The sequence below is a fragment of the Chroicocephalus ridibundus genome, chromosome Z (assembly GCF_963924245.1).
Source record: "Chroicocephalus ridibundus chromosome Z, bChrRid1.1, whole genome shotgun sequence".
Classification (NCBI taxonomy): domain Eukaryota; kingdom Metazoa; phylum Chordata; class Aves; order Charadriiformes; family Laridae; genus Chroicocephalus; species Chroicocephalus ridibundus.
Window position 1 is genome coordinate 84726069 of NC_086316.1, and position 17317 is coordinate 84743385.

Below are 17317 nucleotides of genomic sequence, written 5' to 3' on the forward strand. Positions count from 1 at the left end.
TTCGCCTTGGCTGCGTCAAGGTGCAGGTGGAGAGGGGTGTTGCTGGAGCAAGAGATGTGAAGTGGGCTGGGATGTCCTGCTCGGAGGTGATGAGCTGCGGGAGAATTCATCCCCTGGTCATGCCTTGGGGGCTGCATCATTTGGGACAGGTTTTCAGAGGATCAATGATAGATATATTTGATTGGCGTGGCAAAGGACACGAAGGTATCTTGGGACGTACCGCCCTTGGCATCTCTGTGGTAATACGTCGGAATAATTAGGGCAATGATGTCTGCCTTCAGACAGGCACGGAGTTATGGGCAACTTCAGGCATGGGCATGTTGGGAAGTGTCCTTTGAACAACCCCGTAATTCCCAAACCCCCGTCTCCTCCATCCATCCCCACCACCTCCGCCTGCACAAGAGGCTGCGTTTTCCTAACAGCAATCCAGATGTTTTTCAGACTATTATCGCTTATCAGATGTGTATGAAAACTAACCTGAAAACAGCAAAATTAGAAGGGTCAATTAATCATTTAATTATACCCAGCTACAAGTAAGTCCACGCACAGTTTAACTTCTCTTTTGATGAGTCAAAATGGTCAAACTTCAATGGTATTGGGAGGACACAAAGTTACTTCATAATAGAGATTTGTACACTTATTAAATGGTTAGTTTTAATGGAAAATGGCCAGTGGAAACACTATAAAAGCATCGAACAGGGCGAGATACACACCTTATTACCCCTGAGCATACCTACAGCTCTGTTAAGCTGCCTTGGGCTGACCTCAGGAAGCTGCGTGAGGTGGGGAAATTACTTTTTTTTTTTTTTTCCCAGAACGGTAACTTTTGAGTGGGATTTTACACGACAGCCTTCCTTTTCTACCTCTCTAATTTTTCCGTTATCGCCATTTTCTTTTCCTACACACAAATCACCTCTGGTTGAAAATCAGGTTTCCTTATTCCCACTGATCTGCTACATGAATCTAAAATTACCTAAAGCTGTTCCTGTCACTCCTTCACATCCTGAAGTGGTTTGACTGCTCTCCCAAGCGACTCTTTTCGGATCTGTGCTTGACGTGTTTTCATTCCTTTAAAAAATGCATCTGAAAATTGTTCTCGTTTCCCTTTGCAGTTTATCGATTACAATCCGGCAATTTCCAGTCCCATTCTTGACAAAACTTTTGTGATATAGGGCTGATGATTAAGAAAAATCGCTTCCTCTCCAGCTGCTACACCTCCTCGCGTAGCACCTGGGTGACGCTCGCGTTTCTTGCCAGCAAGAAATAATCAGAGCCCGACAGAGTCAGGATAAAGGGAAGCTTTTCGTGAGTGAATATGGGCTTGTAGGAATGAAAAAATAAAGATAACACAGGCTCTACATCTTGTGGGATGTTGCTAAAGCTCCCAGTGGGTTTGGTGCTCTGGATGCCCTTCCTTATTCTTGCCTTTGCGTGTGTGTGCTGCATGGCACCGGCTCCATCGAGGCCTCACCCCTTTCCACGAGCACTCTATCAAAGCGCTAGTCAAGGAAGGGTTTCGCATCTCTGCCGTGTTGCAAATGGATCGCAAGAAAAATTCAATTTGTGCAAAGGAGGCTGAGATTCATTTGGAAAACATGTAGGCAATGCTCCTGGGGAAAGCGGTGCCTGAGGGATACACGGGGAGAAGGAAGTTGCACCGGCAACGCAAAGGCAGCGAGGAATGGGGTGAAGATGCAGCAAAGAAGAGAGGGAACGATCAGAGGGAAATGGTCTCTCTGATTAAATGAGAGGGAAAATGATCAGAGGGATGGAACATCCCTCCTATGAGGACAGGCTGAGAGAGCTGGGGGGGTTCAGCCTGGAGAAGAGAAGGCTCCGCGGAGACCTTCCAGCCCCTTCCAGTCCCTCAAGGGGCTCCAGGAAAGCTGGGGAGGGACTCTGGAGCAGGGAGGGGAGCCATGGGACGAGGGGGAACGGTTTTAAACTGGAAGAGGGGAGATTTAGATGAGATCTGAGGAAGAAATTCTTTGGGGTGAGGGTGGTGAGCCCCTGGCCCAGGTTGCCCAGAGCAGCTGTGGCTGCCCCATCCCTGGAGGGGTTCAAGGCCAGGTTGGCCGGGGCTTGGAGCAACCTGGGCTGGTGGGAGGTGTCCCTGCCCAGGGCAGGGGGGTGGCACTGGGTGGTCTTTAAGGTCTCTTCTAACCCAAACTCTTCGATGATTCTGTGAATCAGCAATATCAAAGCAAATTAAAGAGCAGCTAATTTCTCTGATGAACGACTGTGTAAAGGAAGGGAATAAAACTCATAAACTGGGGAGTGCAAAAGCATCTCCAAATAAATTTAACAGATGGCCATGTGGAAATGCAGAGCTTGTGGCGTTTATTGGGGGGCTTACAGGTGCTCAGCTTCGCGCTGGAAGCCTGTAGTGGGACAAGAGGTTTAGGATGGATATTATGAAAAATTTCTTCGTGGAAGGGGTTGTCAAGCATTGGAAGAGGCTGCCCAGGGCAGTGGTGGAGTCACCATCCCTGGAGGTATTTAAAAGCTGGGCTGACCTGGTGCTGAGGGACATGGGTTAGTGGTGGTTTTGGCAGTGTCAGGTTGATGGTTGGACTCAATGATCTTTAAGGGTCTTTTCCAACCTAGAAGACTCTCTGATTCTAAGAAGAGCTGGAGTTGGTCTCCAGGCTGAGAGTGGATGTCTTCAGGAGCTTAAGTGGTTGTTAAGAACTCATTATGACATTTGAGGAAGGAAGGAGCCCGCGCTCTCATTAGCAGTAAGGCTGTTTTGCCTGGTGAGCAAGCTGAAGGGCGTCAAAACACACCGATGTGTAACACAAGGATGTTTAAAAGCCTCTTCGCTGTTTCAGCGTGGTGGAGTGCAGCCTTAGCTCCAGAGAGGAGAAAAACCTTGTGGGCCAGATCTGCAGCTGGCACCCATCCCTCAGCGCTGCCGAGCTCATTCGCACCCGAACTTACGCTATCATCTTAAACCATCCCAACCCGAAAGGTCCAAGGGGATGCAGGACCACGGTAACCATATGAAGAACTGTGCTCGCCCTATATTATATTAATATATATAACATTAGGTAATTTCCTATTGTGAATCAAAGTGCAATGAAGAAAAGAACAGCAACAGGTATCTTGTGGGGAACACAACCCGGGGCGAGCCTGCCTCAAATTGCCCACGGGAAACGGCAAAATTTTGGGGGTACGCGCGAGGCGAAGCATCTGTGTGCCTTTTCAGACATAGGCAGCTGTGAGCGCGGCAACTGATATCGCCGGGAGCCTGCGTGAACTGTGTCTTTGCTGTTTATGGAAGAAGAGAAGCTCTCTGCCTGGAGAAGCTGGGATGGTTCCCTGCCTCTCCATGCCCCGGCTGGCGTGGGCGCTAACACAGCGCGTAATTCACCTTATGCACAAAGGACGCAGGTTTTGCAGCGCTGGCTGGTTTGTGTGTGAATTTTTTTCCACGCTTTTGGTTGTTGTTTTGGCAGAGATTGGGGTTTTTCTTTGTTTTTTTTTTTTTTTTTTTTGTTCCTCTCATTCTCCCCTGCTCCCTGCTCTGACAAACGATTCACCTGGAATGAAACCAGCTCCGGCGTTAGGTTCGACACCGACAAACTTCTCATCGCTTCTTACCCCTTTTCCCAGGCAAGGCCAAAGTAGCAGAGGCTCCCCCAGATTAATCATGCTATGGGGGCATTCAGCGGTCCAGTCTTCATACTGATGGACCTGTCAGAGGAGATGTAAAACCAACACGCAAAGCCCTGGCAGCAAATTTAGTTCCCACCACAGCTCGTTTACCAGGGCAGGGCCACAAATTGCAGCAGATGTGGCAAATCCAGCCAGAGTGGTCCTTCCTCCAGCTGAAAGCTCTTTCCTGCTCCCAGCTGCCCATTTAAGTTTTCCCTGGCTCTTTATCCACTTCTGGGGTTGTCTGTAGAGTCTCCCTGGGCTGGTGGCACCCTGGATGAAAAGCTCCTGGTCCCGCTGGCCCCAGCGCACCCCAGGATGGAGGTTTTAACGCCAGATGGAGTGGAGCTGTTGGATGAGCAGGTATCTCTACTACAAATCTTAAGAGGGACCATGCTTTCTGTCGCAGTGCGTATCACCGTGCTGTGCTGTAGGAAATATCTTTTACGTCAGACTTGCACGTGCTGGCTGTGGATTGTGGCTGATTTTGGAATGAGAGGCTGCTTCTCAGATTTTTGTGTTATTTACCGCTTTTGGCTCCCGCGCACTAATCGGTGCTTATTTCTGAGTTGTGATACAGAGCGGGCCTGGCTCTCGCTGGCGCTTCAGGCGGAGAGGAAGGAGAGAGCTTGGAAGGATCTAAACGTGTGGGAGACACAAAGCAAGAGGGAATGACTAACTCAAGTGTCTTTTCTCTTCTGACAGTCCCGAATGAATCTTTGTTTTGGGAGCGATTGAGAGCTAGCTCTGTCTGGGAAATGAATAGCACTTGCTCTAAAGGACCCTTTGTCAAAGAAATGCCAAAAAAATGTATGGTCTTGAGCCAGGCCATGCAAGTATTGAATGAAGAGTGTCAATATATGGTCTTCCGTTTACAGCATTAGTGAAAGCGGCTTTTCAGGCAGAGTGTGATTTGTACCAACCCCTACCCGCAATTGATCTCAAAAGGACCAATTTAATGCAGGATCTGTTTATTTTAGGAGAGTGCTAACGGACCTTTGAAAGGGTCAGCGGTGAAGCCAAACAGATTTTCGATATCTATATGGCTGAAGGAAAGGTGCTCTCTCAGTTGTGCTCTCCAAAAAGGGTGGAAGGCAAATACTAGACATTTATATCCCAATATTACTCTGTTGCAGAACACGTTAGAGCTACAGGGCTTTTACCCAATTACAATTAGTATCTTCCCATCTGATTTCAAGGCTGTGGACATTGAGGCTTATGCAAATTCTAGTAAACAACTTCACGTGCTTTGCTGTAATAGAACAATTGCAGTCTTTGGCTACTGGTAGTCAAATATAAGACTTATTTTTGCTGAACAATGGCAAATGTAATGTAAAAATTGCTCAAGAGACCAATAAATAAATATTCCTCCTTTGCTGGGAGTGAAGGAGAAATTAATGTCCGAGCAGAGAAAGCAATTTCTCAGCAGAGGAGCTGAGTTTCCTGATAAATGCACCCAAACTTGCACACCGAGTTTGGAAAAATGAAGCTGTTGGTTGTGTGGAGCTTCAAAAGCCCCGGTTGCTCCTGCACCGAGCTGCTTGGGATTGACCCCCTTGCACGACCCTTCATAAAACTTGGGTGCAAGGACGAAGTCACCTGCCCTGCGCCACCTCATCACTGTGGCACCATCTGGCCTGGAAAAAAGAGTGAAGTGTATTTTTCAGACGTGTTTCCTGGATGTCTTCCCTGAAGTTAAAGCACCCACAGCCACCCCTGCTGCCCACGTTTGGGACATGGAGGAATTTGTGTGGCCAGATGTGGGTGTGTGGCACAGGCCCCCTCCCTGCCACCTCAGTCCTGCGTCTTCCAGTTCTGCTGTACAAGCAGTAGTAAGTCATCACTGGGCAGGTCTCCGCATCCCAGCGCCTGTGATGGTGACCACGTGCTGCGTCCCCTTTCACGGAATCACAGAATGATGCCAGAGCAGGGTCACCCAGAGCAGGTGGCACAGGAACGCGTCCAGGAGGGTTTGGAATGTCTCCAGAGAAGGAGACTCCACCGCCTCTCTGGGCAGCCTCTTCCAGGGCTCTGCCACCCTCAAAGGAAAGAAGATCCTCCTCATGTTGAGATGGAACTTCCCGTGTTCCAGTTTGTGCCCGTTGCCCCTTGTCCTGTCACCGGACACCACTGAGAAGAGTCTGGACCCACCCTTTAGCTATTGGCGAGCATTGATGAGATCCCCTCTCAGTCTGCTCTTCTCCAGGCTGACCAGCCCCAGGGCTCTCAGCCTTTCCTCAGCAGAGAGGTGCTCCTGTCCCTGGATCATCTCTGTGGTCCTCTGCTGTCCCCTCTCCAGCAGTTCCCTGTCCTTCTGGAACGGGGGAGCCCAGAACTGGACCGAGTGCTCCAGCTGTGGCCTCTCCAGGGCAGAGCAGAGCGGGAGGATGACCTCCCTCCTTACGCCCTTGTGTCCGCTGGGGAAACATCTAGCCGGCCCTTTGCAAACACAGCGAAGACAGCATGTAGCGCTTGATCCTGACTGATTAATGCCTTTCCTAGAAGGCTCTTCATCTTCCCCTCAATGCCGCCTGAGAAAAGGTGCCGATATTTTTCTACTGTGCTGCTGGTGCGTGCTGTTTATTAACCGCAATGCTTGGCACGTACCTGCCTTTGGCCTCTTGGTCCGTGGGCATCCCCCCTCTCCTTTGCTTAATGCAGAATAAATATTTAGACAGTGGGATAAGAGTCTCATTCAATGTAATTAGTGTTTTCTTATGTGCTTGCTAGATGAAATATTAAAACCTTCATTGTCCTTCTTATTTACTTACATTAAATTGTTACAAGTGACTAATGGTCTTGATCTTCCTTCACGTGCACACCTAATCTGGGAGCAGCTATTCTGGGAGGCTGATAAGAAACATTCCCTTTGAAGTAGTACGAAGTGGCTGGTTCAGGGTCATATGAGCGTATGTGGTGCTCATATTTGTAGTATGGATGGGTTTTGTGGTGAAGGAGAATGTGATGCTTACAAATTATGGGCCAGTATTTATCTATTATATTTATTTCCACGCTTAACCTAGGAATTTTGGCTATGCTACCAATGCAAGATAAGGTTATTTTGTGCTGGAGCTTGTAGCGAGTGCGAAAGTTTGTGTGCAGAGACCTGTTTCCATGTATTCTGCAGCTCTTGTGTCTTGAAGCCCTGCCACGCTTCTCCACGACCCACCGATGAGTTAGGACATCTTCCCGTTCCCCACCTGCCTTTGGCTCCTGGGCTGATGTTTCTGCACCTCTAAGGTGCAATGAGCCTCTTTGGTGCACGGGGCTTGGGGTCAGTGGGGTGTGGGAAATACGCAGGGTTTCCCTACGGAGAAAGTTGCTCAAATCGTGAAAAAAATCCATAATTTTACAAAAATGTGAGGGGTTGCTACCGGAGTGATGCCAAGCAAGGCACTGAGCGAAGTCCTGGTAATACTCTCGTCCGTTGTGTCAGTGCACGTTCTCTGTAATGTTGGCTTGGGGAAGTTCTCATTGCCATGACCACCAGGAAAATAACTGGGGTTGGGGAATAATATTGGGGAAAAATAACCACTGAATTTTCAACAACATTGATTTACAAACATATTTAACGCAGCACTGTTACCATCTTTCTATACCATAAAACTTCTGTAAGAGTTGGTTCCTGAGCAGTTCAACTTACTCATTTTAAGTGACTCAACCGTAGCAATATATTCGGGTATTAATACAAAATAGTTATTCGCCAAGGATGTTTGAGCAGCCAATAACCAACTTGCCTTGAACAAAGCGGATGGGTGTAAATGGCTTAGCAGCTTAAGATATTTCAAGCGTAAATTTGCATGGGAACAAAATCTTGCTGGTAAAATTATTCCGCCTATTTGGTGCCAGTTTCTGTCCTCTGCTCACGACGTAACGGGGATGAACAAAGCTATAGGGTTTCACGTGTATTTCTGTGATTTTTCTTTTTTCTTTTCGTGGCCAGGTTTTGCAGCAGAGTCGCACCTTTTTTCTCTAAGCCTTGTCTTCTCTGATTACGCAGCAGAAAGCTTTTGCTGGCAAATGCCGTACTCCTTTGTGCTAATGGGGAGCTGGGTCTGTCTGAAGCTGGTCAGGTGAACGTCTAAGGAAAACACGTCGGAGAGATTGTTCGAAGAGTCTCCTGAGCCACTAATTTCACATGTTGGGTGCTGTCATCTCAGTGAGATGAACAAGACCCACTGGAGAGATCTCGTTATCTTTCCCTACTTGTTCCGCTCTTATGCTCTTCCTGCGGCTTGAGGGCTCTGTGGCACAACTGTCGGAATATCGGAACCGCTGGGGATGTACGAGGCCAATGGCAAAGCAGAAAGCACTTGTCGTCTTGGGGAACTGCAACTGTTTGGGTTCCATCAGGTGACACATACCCACCAGGGACTACGAACAGACCAAATAACCAGGTTGTTTAATTACGTTTTATAACGGAAGCATTTCAGTTTAACCTCAGTTCTGTTGATTTCATAAATGCTTCCAGTTCTCATCCATTTATATTAAATAAAGTTTTTTTTTTTAAAAAAAAAAGGATAATCCCCCTATAAAAAGACCTAGACCTCTTGTTTTCTTTTGGAGGAACGTTTCGCTCAACGACAAAAAAGAAAAGGGAATGTTTTAAGGGATTTTTCTATTATTATTTTGGAGTATTCTCATTTCAGGTTAATCCCAAACTGTGCCTGATCTGAAATATCTTTTTGCCTTGGCAGAGCTGTAACAGAGATTATTCAGACAGCTTTGTTTGCAGTATGACTTCCAAAAATACTGTAATTTCATTTGTAACTTAATGGTTTCGGAAGATGCGTTTCACTGAGGGAACAAAGAAGGGAGGAGAGGGCAGGTGTGTGCAAGCTAGAAAAAACTGGGGAGCCTACAAAAAGGCTGTGGGGTGGAAGGAATCGTTTGACGTGGGGAGATGGGACAAAGCGAGCTGGAATTCTGTTGCATGTAATAAGAGCTTGTAAGTACAGTATGTGGGGAATTACTTTTAGCAGGATGCTCAGCTCCTTTCAAGATGCTTTTATACCTTTTTTTTTTTTCACATCAGTCCCTGAGTTCACTTTCTTCTGTGGGGGAAATTCAGTCCTGGGGCAAGGCACAGGGACTGCTCTCCTCCCTGTGGTGGTCCCAAGTCATTTATTCCTGGTGTCTGCTGGCCGCGTGGGCTGTGCTGCCCAGGGAGGAGAAGCTGTGAGCATCTTGATCTCTCCCAGCCAATTATTCTGTGACGGAAAGGGAGTAATCTATGAAGATGGCTCTATAAACACATTTTCGCCGAGGTGATGTTATTATCGCAGTTTTGCCAAAAGCAATTATTTTATTGAATAAGTTCATTGTGCTGCCAGGGGTCTGGCTATACTTTATGTGCCTTAAATGAGGTTCCTTGCCAAAGGAGACTTTCAGAGAGCTTTAATTTTATCCTTTTATCCAGCCTCTGACTCATTAGCGGCAGTATCTCTCCTTGCAATTTGTAGGTCCCAGGCAGAGGATGCGACTCAGGACGGCCAGCGCTCCCGAGGAGTGGAAAGGTGGCCCTTGCATCTCTGATAACAGGGAAAGAACCTTTTTTTTTTCTTTTTTTTTTTTTAAGGGGATATTTTCTGTTTACCAGGTTTGGAGCGGAGCCGGTGAGTCATCTGTAGGTGGTTCACCTAAACGGGCACGGCTGGAGGAAATGATTCACCGTGGCACCGGATGGCTGATGTTGGCTGGGTCTGATAAGCAGAGTGACACCCCGGAGCACTGCAGTCTCTGACAATAACCACCTTCCCTGAGGTTATCTCGTAGGTAATGCATTTTCATTTTTTCCGTGATTCACACGCAGTGGGATAGCCGAGGAGCTGGGCATGAAGTGTGCCAAGAAGGTTTTCTTTGTCATCGTGGTAGGTCTTCTTGGGGCTGGTGTTTTGAGACGTATGCCAGACTCTGATGAAACGTGGATTTATTTTTTTTTTTTCCGTATTCCCTTCCTCCTCAGTCAGGTTAGAAACGTTTCTGCCGCGCAATGGCAGTGATGCACGCAGCGATGGGGGCCGCTCTCCCTGCCGTGGATCGCGTGGCTCCCGTCGAAAATACCCGTTCAAGGGCAGAGTGGGGCAATGCGGTGTCCGTGATCCTGCCCGCCTCATCCCCGCCTCACCCACCCCAAGGTTAAGGGGGAAACAGCCTTCCCAGTGCGGCCGTATCCCACGCTCGTCCATCCACGGTGCCTCCCCTTGTGTTTGTTAGTTCCAACTTGTTAGCGTCGAGCTGATACTCGAAGGAGTCTTGCGAGCGCCGTTATCAGCTTCAAGGTGACTTGCTCGAAGCTGTAGCTCTTATCGCTGTCCCCGTTGGGCGCTGGATGTGACCCAACTGTTTTATCAAGTCTCATGATGAGGGGGAAGAGCAGCCTTGCCCGGGCTGTTTGCAGTAAACATGAAAACCCTTTATCTGATAACGTGATATTGTGGAATATTAGAAACTAAATTTCTCTTCAGTTTTCTCTCTTTCGTTTGGCACGGACTCCCGGGTAAGCGAGAAGGATTATATGGTGTGTAAATGCTTGCCATCTGGTTCGGGCGGATTAGGACCGCATTCGGTTTGTGGGCCAGTGTCCCTTGGGTCTTTTTATGATGGGCTGATGGTAGCAGTTTAAATTAAATGTGGAGATAAATGGCATCCAAAGGATTTGCAGGCGGGCTGCTGTTCATTTGGGCAGGTTTGGATGCCTTAGTACATTAAATCCAAATACCTGGCCAAAGAAATGCAGATCCCTCTGTAAGCCACCCTTTGTTTTTTTCCACCGCTTTGGAGGTAAGGTGACACCTGAGATAAGCCCTGGCCAATGCTTGTCCTTCCTAACCATAGGAACATCTCTTGGTCTGGCTTTCCCTGGACTCACTTTTTTTCCTCTGCTTCAGCTTGTTTTTGTATGACATGTCCTGTCTTGAAAGCTCAATCCGCTGAATTCTTTCAAAGACTTTGCCCATCTTCTGCTACGGTGTGCCCCAAAAACACGGCGGGGCTTCCCTTTGGGGTTACGGAGGTTGATCCGACTTCTCTCGCGGTGCCTGTAGCTTCACTTTATATATAATATAGTTAGGTGAAGAAAAATCACTGTCACAGAGGAGTCCCCTGGCAGAGCTCAGTGGTGGCACCTCTCTTCAACCCGATACCTACTTATTAGAGGCGATCCTGGGATACTGAAAGCCAGGGTTTTTTGTGTGGATAATAAATCGGCAGCTCTGTGCAAATAACCTGGTAGTGGCTTTGCGCAGCCTGACCCAGGCTGGGTTGCGCACGTCCTCTCTCCCGCGGCGTTTATCAGCTCCTGCACGTTCGCGTTAGAGAAAACTCTTCCTTTCGAAGAGGAAAAAAAAAAAAAGGACTTTAATCCAAAAACTTGGATTTAGAGCCAGATTCGGTTTCTGGCACATATCTGTCATTTCAGTTAATTAAGTGGTTACATGGAGAGCAGTTCAGACAACTGCTGTGCTCCCTGTAAGATTAATGGAATTAAGTGGTTTGAATCATTTTATGGGACAACATTGATAGGGCAGCGAGGTGCCTATTTGATGCTCGTAAATCAGATATCTAAAATAGATGATGTGAACATCCTCATCAGAGCTTTAGGCAATAGGAGGATGATTTCTGCCTTGTGAAATCCAACACTCCAAATAAAACGCACTTTTGAACCTGCTGCAGCAGAACATACCGGGACACGTGAGCTAGGACTGGGCAGGTCTTCCTGGCTGGATAAATAAGTCAAATTACTCGTGCTGCAAACTCCATCCTGAGGTTACTTTCTTGGCGACGTGGCTGCTGCTAGGAGCCTGTTCCTGAGTGTTCTCAGCTTCGACAGCAAGAAAGCTCTCCCTTAGTTTGACACTACACGAATCCCTTTTGAATTTTATCCACAGGCTCTTGCACCTGCAATTTTTTTTCCTGACCGAGCTCTTCTCATCCCTGGTCCTTAGACAGGATGCCAAACCCTTTTTGCCATTGCTAAGCTCAACAAGTGACACTTCTAGAATGTCCTTTTGCATGATGAAGTAGGTTTTTTACCTCCTTTTGTAAGCCCGGGAAGCCTTCTCTGCACTTCCACAGGTTTGAATTAATCTCTGGGGGTGATGGGGGACCTGAGTTGTGTGTGTTATTCCAGAGGAGGTCTCCCTCTTCTCTTGGTCGGTGAAAGGCATTAAAGCTTTCCTGTCTCTGGGGGAAGGAGGTGGTGAATCCCAGAATTCTGTTGGCCTTTTCGAAGGCTTCAGTGAATTAATTGGGACTGTAATATTGCAAAGAAAAACAAAGCAACAGTGAAATAAGTTGAGCTGGCGCAGCAAATGGGACCGGATTTACAAACCACGCTTGTTCTTCTGAATTGCTGGGTTCATTTTCCGATGTCGGCTTCAAGTGCAGTGGTTGAGGACTGACAGTGGCCACCTCAAAGGCTGCTGCAGCTTTGAGGAGCTGTGATTGCACCGTTAGCAGGGGTGCACGGCGCTGGCAAAGGCGATCGGCTGCAAACTGCAGGAGCGTGGCCAGTTATGGATGCTATGGAGGGGAAAAGTCGGAGCTGGGAACGCAGATCTGCTCCAGAGATAGGGAATTCATGTATTCCTGCCCTCTGGCATGGAGGCAGCCAAGCCAGGAGCCCCCGGCTCAGTCTTACCTGCACTGGAAGAAAGCAGGCTGCGATGGGCATTGCTGGCAGTGTCCCACGGACAGGAACGGAGCGTTTTCACCGTGAACTTATGAATTATAATGGCAGCAAAAGCGACCCCCTCCTCCCTGCCTGGGGGAGAACGTGCACACCATTTCTGCTGGCAGACCGTGACGTTCCTGCGCCGGGCAGCTGGGCTCGTTGACAGGTTATAATCAATTCTATCCAACCTTTTTAAGCAACTTAATTCCCCAAAGCGGTGCAACTTCAGTTCATCATCAGTTCTTCTAACCCAATAACGGGAGGGCAAATTATTAGAAAGTGACAGCAAGGGATGTAGCTGGGGGCAGGGAGGGGGGAGAGGATTCTGCCTCTTACGCTGCCCTCTCCGGAGGGGATGAGGCTCGGCAGCCCTCCTCGCTCGCAGCACGTAGGTTGTTACACAGCGATCGGGGAAAGTGCTGGCAGAAATGACTCCACTCCTGAGAACGCCTCGTTTCATTGCCAACAACAACAATGCATTGACTTGATGTTTAAAAAAAAAAAATAAAAAAATAAACAAAATAATGGTATTGGAGGTGGGAGGGGTGAGATGTGATGCCCCAGACTTCCCCTGCCACCGGCAACAAGTCAAGGGCAGGTTCCCAGCAGGTAGGGGAGAGCAGAAGTTCTGCCTCGCAGGGGTATCCATCAGCACGTACCCATCAACCGCTGAGAAACCCACAAATCCTTTTGTTCTGGGGTCCGTAAAGATCATGCTGATCCACCGAACAAGTTTGAAATCAAGCTCCGTTTCACTGGAGGAGCCTCGGGGCTGCAAGGCTGGTTCATAAACTCTCATTTCAGATCAGGAATTCTCATCTTTTGGGGTTGTGGACCTTGCTATTAAGGGTGATGGGTGAAGCCCAGAGTCTGATGGTGGATAGTCCCAAAATTAGTTTTGTTCACAATAATCTTAATCTTACTGCAACTATTCTCTGGCTCATGAAACCTGTATCACTAGGAAACGTTTCTATAAATCTAGTGAATATTCCCCTCGGTTTTGGGCGAATATGGAACTACTTGACATTTTTTTGCACTTCAACACAGAAAATCACTGAAATTTAAAGCATGGAGGAAATAAGCAGCCTTTCAAGCACAAAGAAAATCCTCTCCACATCTATCTTTCCCACCAGTTTTAATTTCAGATACAACCTGCTGTGACCGAGTTGGAGTTTTAACATCAGAAAGAAATATGCTGTCTGAAATGGTCGAGACTGTGCAAAACAAGAGATTTTTTTTTTTGTGTGTGCGCGTCTGGCATAAATCCCTCGCCCTGACTGCTGTTTGCCCAGACCTAGGGTCAGATCAGCTTGTTATTTGGAGAAGCCCCAGGTCCTCATCTATTCCCGTGTTTTTTACCGTGTGTAGCTGCTGCATCCCGGCTGTGGGGAGGTCAGAAATTCCTCACCTGAACTTCCACTGTGCTCATTTGTTAACCTGTTGCTCGTGTAATCTGCTGATATGTCTCAAATCTGCTAGATAAATACGGATGTCGGGCAGTTTGCTCCACGCTACACTTTCCAATTAGCGCTAATGGGACTGGTACATCCAGAAAATCCACAGGTTATGAAGGTTCTGACCATCTAAGTTTGTTCCTGCATCCTGTACATCCTTTTTTTTTTTTTTTTTTAAAAAAAAAAAAAAGAGAGAAGTGCTGATGTACTGCAGTTTTGGAGGTTAGTTTTTGATGACAGAAGTAAATATAACTCTAGCACATTGGAGCATTGACTCGACTTGCTCTGTCAAGGACTGGCTTGGCTCGTGGTCCCTCGTTTTGTCTTTTGCACTTAATTATAACTTGAGGTCATACAAGGGCCTGAAACCACAGGTATCCTGCAGTCCTTATGAGACGTACGGCTGTATAATTGGACCCATGTTGAGTATGGAAACGCTTAGCTGCGGCACAGCTTCTGGATGTGGGCAAGGCAACCTCCTGGGCTGGGAGCCCTGCACCGCAAGTGGCCTTCTGCAGCTCCATCCCTTTGAAAAGCGAGCTGTGCACCCTTGCACCCACCTCTCCTGATATCCCCTTCTGCTGTCTGATGGGAGCCAGATGCTAGGGTAAGTGGGAACCAAGCTGCTGAGCGCCTTAAAGGTCATAAAAACACCTGCAACCCACCTAGGACACTAATCGTGGCATCCCCAGAGGGCTGGGTTGCTCTTGCTGGACCACCGGGCTCATGACGGCTGCCGCAGCACAGCTGAACCCCCGCGGGATGGAACTGAACATCTCACGGCATCGCTCAGACAACAGATTTGCTTCCCATCCCCATGAGGAGCATGCTATGCTAATGAAAACCTAAGCAAGACCTTCAGCAGTGGCTCACAGGTGTTGTTAACCACAACTACATGTTTCTTCTGTACCCCAAATGCCACCTGGCATCATCAACAAGACCGCTTGGGTTTTTACCTCTCGCTTGACCCAGGAAGAGCCAGCGTGCAGACTTGATGTCAAACCGTTCATTACGGGAAGAAAACATCAATTAGTACCAGCCATGCTGCATTCATTATTGTTTCTAAAATTAGTATAGGTGATCAATCAAGGTTATGCATAATGAGCAACAGCAATACCTGAACTGTGAAGCGTGGGGAAATAATAAAGGTGACAAGCAGAAATAACTTTCTGCTGGGAGAAAATATTAGGGTCCCAGCAATAACTTGCTACCTTCTTTTGTTTGAACACAGATTTGAATTTTACACCAAAATACTACTAAGAGCCACGGAGAAATGAAGTTTCTCTTGGTATTTCCAAAATAAAGGTGCCAGCTTCCTTTATAAAGTCCTCCTCTGGTCACGTAACATGACTGGGCTCAGGAAAACTAGTGGGAACGTGCTGGGTTTTACTCAGTAATGAAAAATGTGCAGCTGTGCATGAAAATTATTTCAAATTAACACGTAGATGATAAAGTGATGCAGGAAGAAAGGAAGAAGCTCTTCTCTGGAGTATCTACTGTTGGAAGATTCAAGGGTTTAGCTTGAGACCTTGAGTTGTCTTTGCTCCGTTGTTTTTATAACTGGGGAGAGGGGTATTCGCTATTTGGACAAAACAAAGCTCATTTTGACTTATTCTTGGGAACGTGTATGGAGATAATTGGAGGCAAGGAGGAGTCACCTTTGCTGTGTTTCCATTACTTCTGATTTCCAGGCGATGGGGGAGAGCCCAAAGGAGGTGGTGAGGATGGTCAGGAGTTAATGACTGTGAGGAAGGGCTGAGAGCTGTTTTTAGGGTGGCGAAGAGGGAGCTAAGGGTGGCCTACCAGCACTTGAAGGGCAGTTACAAAACTGATGAAGCCAAACTCTTCTTGATAGTGTCAGATATAAAACAAAGGGCACAAATTGCGACGTGGGAATTTCAGCCTAGATATTGAAAAATGCTTCTTGATGAGGAAGGTGACACCGACCCAAAGAGGTGGCATCTCTGTCCTTGGAGGTTTCCAGGACTCTGCTCAGCAACTGGTGGCCTCCTTGCTGCCAAGAGCCCTGCATGGAGCAGGAGCTGGGACCAGAGACCTCCAGAGTTCCTTTCCAACTGGTATTTCCGTAATCCTTGGATTTGTGTGCTGCTGTGATGTGCTGGGATCCAGCAGCTCCGGGAAGGGTAGCTAAGAAGAAACGGTTATCATTCTTGGCTCGTGGCAGGGAAAGGCAATGACTCAGGGACGTCAGAGCACCGCAATAAAAACAAAAAAGGCATTCAGAACAAGGCGCAGAATTCAAGCATAATTCAAATTCATATGCGAATTCAAGTATAACCATTTCCCATTTTTCTGTTTTGGAAGCTGTGATGATCCATCCTGGGGTCGGGATTCTGGAGCGTACTTTTTCCTGAGGGATTTCAGTCCTACGGCATCGCAGGTGCCGCGGATGCAGCCCTGCCGGGGATGCTCGTACCTGGCGATGAATAAAACACACAGCGAGTGCTGGGGCTGTGCATTGCCTCTGCCGCCACAGGTTGTACCACATCTGCGTGGAAACCTCCCTGGAGCAGATGGCAGCAAACCTGTTTGCTGTTCGTTTGCAGCTCCTCGCTGTAACTCTGCTCCAGGACACCTTGGGAGCTCTGCCCTCTCTGTGTGCAGCCGGGGAAGCTGTGTATGTGTTTGACAGCACTTGGTGGAGTTTGAGGGGAAAAAGTGAAATGAAGTTCCATGTCTCCTGCCATATGGCCTCCCTCTCTGCCTCCCACCTTGCCTCCTGCTGGCAGAGGGAAGAGGCACAAGCTGGAGGAAAGGGGATTTTTTTTTATGTGTATATTTGTGTATCATAAAATCACAGAATGGTTTGGGTTGGAAGGGACCTTAAAGATCACCCAGTTCCAACCCCCTGCCCTGGGCAGGGACACCTCCCACCAGCCCAGGTTGCTCCAAGCCCCGGCCAACCTGGCCTTGAACCCCTCCAGGGATGGGGCAGCCACAGCTTCTCTGGGCAACCTGGGCCAGGGGCTCACCACCCTCACACCAAAGAATTTCTTCCCAATATCCCATCTCAATCTCCCCTCTTCCAGTTTAAAACCGTTCCCCTCGTCCCATGGCTCCCCTCCCTGCTCCAGAGTCCCTCCCCAGCTTTCCTGGAGCCCCTTGAGGGACTGGAAGGGGCTGGAAGGTCTCCGCGGAGCCTTCTCTTCTCCAGGCTGAACCCCCCCAGCTCTCTCAGCCTGTCCTCCCAGCAGAGGGGCTCCAGCCCTCCCAGCATCTCCGGGGCCTCCTCTGGCCCCGCTCCAACAGCTCCGTGTCCTTCTGCTGTTGGTGCCCCAGAGCTGGAGGCAGCGCTGCAGGGGGGTCTCCCCCGAGCGGAGCAGAGGGGCAGAATCCCCCCCCTCGCCCTGCTGCCCACGCTGCTGGGGATGCAGCCCAGGCTGCGGGGGGTTTCTGGGCTGCCAGCGCACATTGCTGGGTCGTGTTGAGCTTCTCATCTGCCAGCATCCCCAAGTCCTCCTCCTCAGGGCTGCTCTCCATCCATCCATTCTCTGCCCAGCCTGGATCTGTG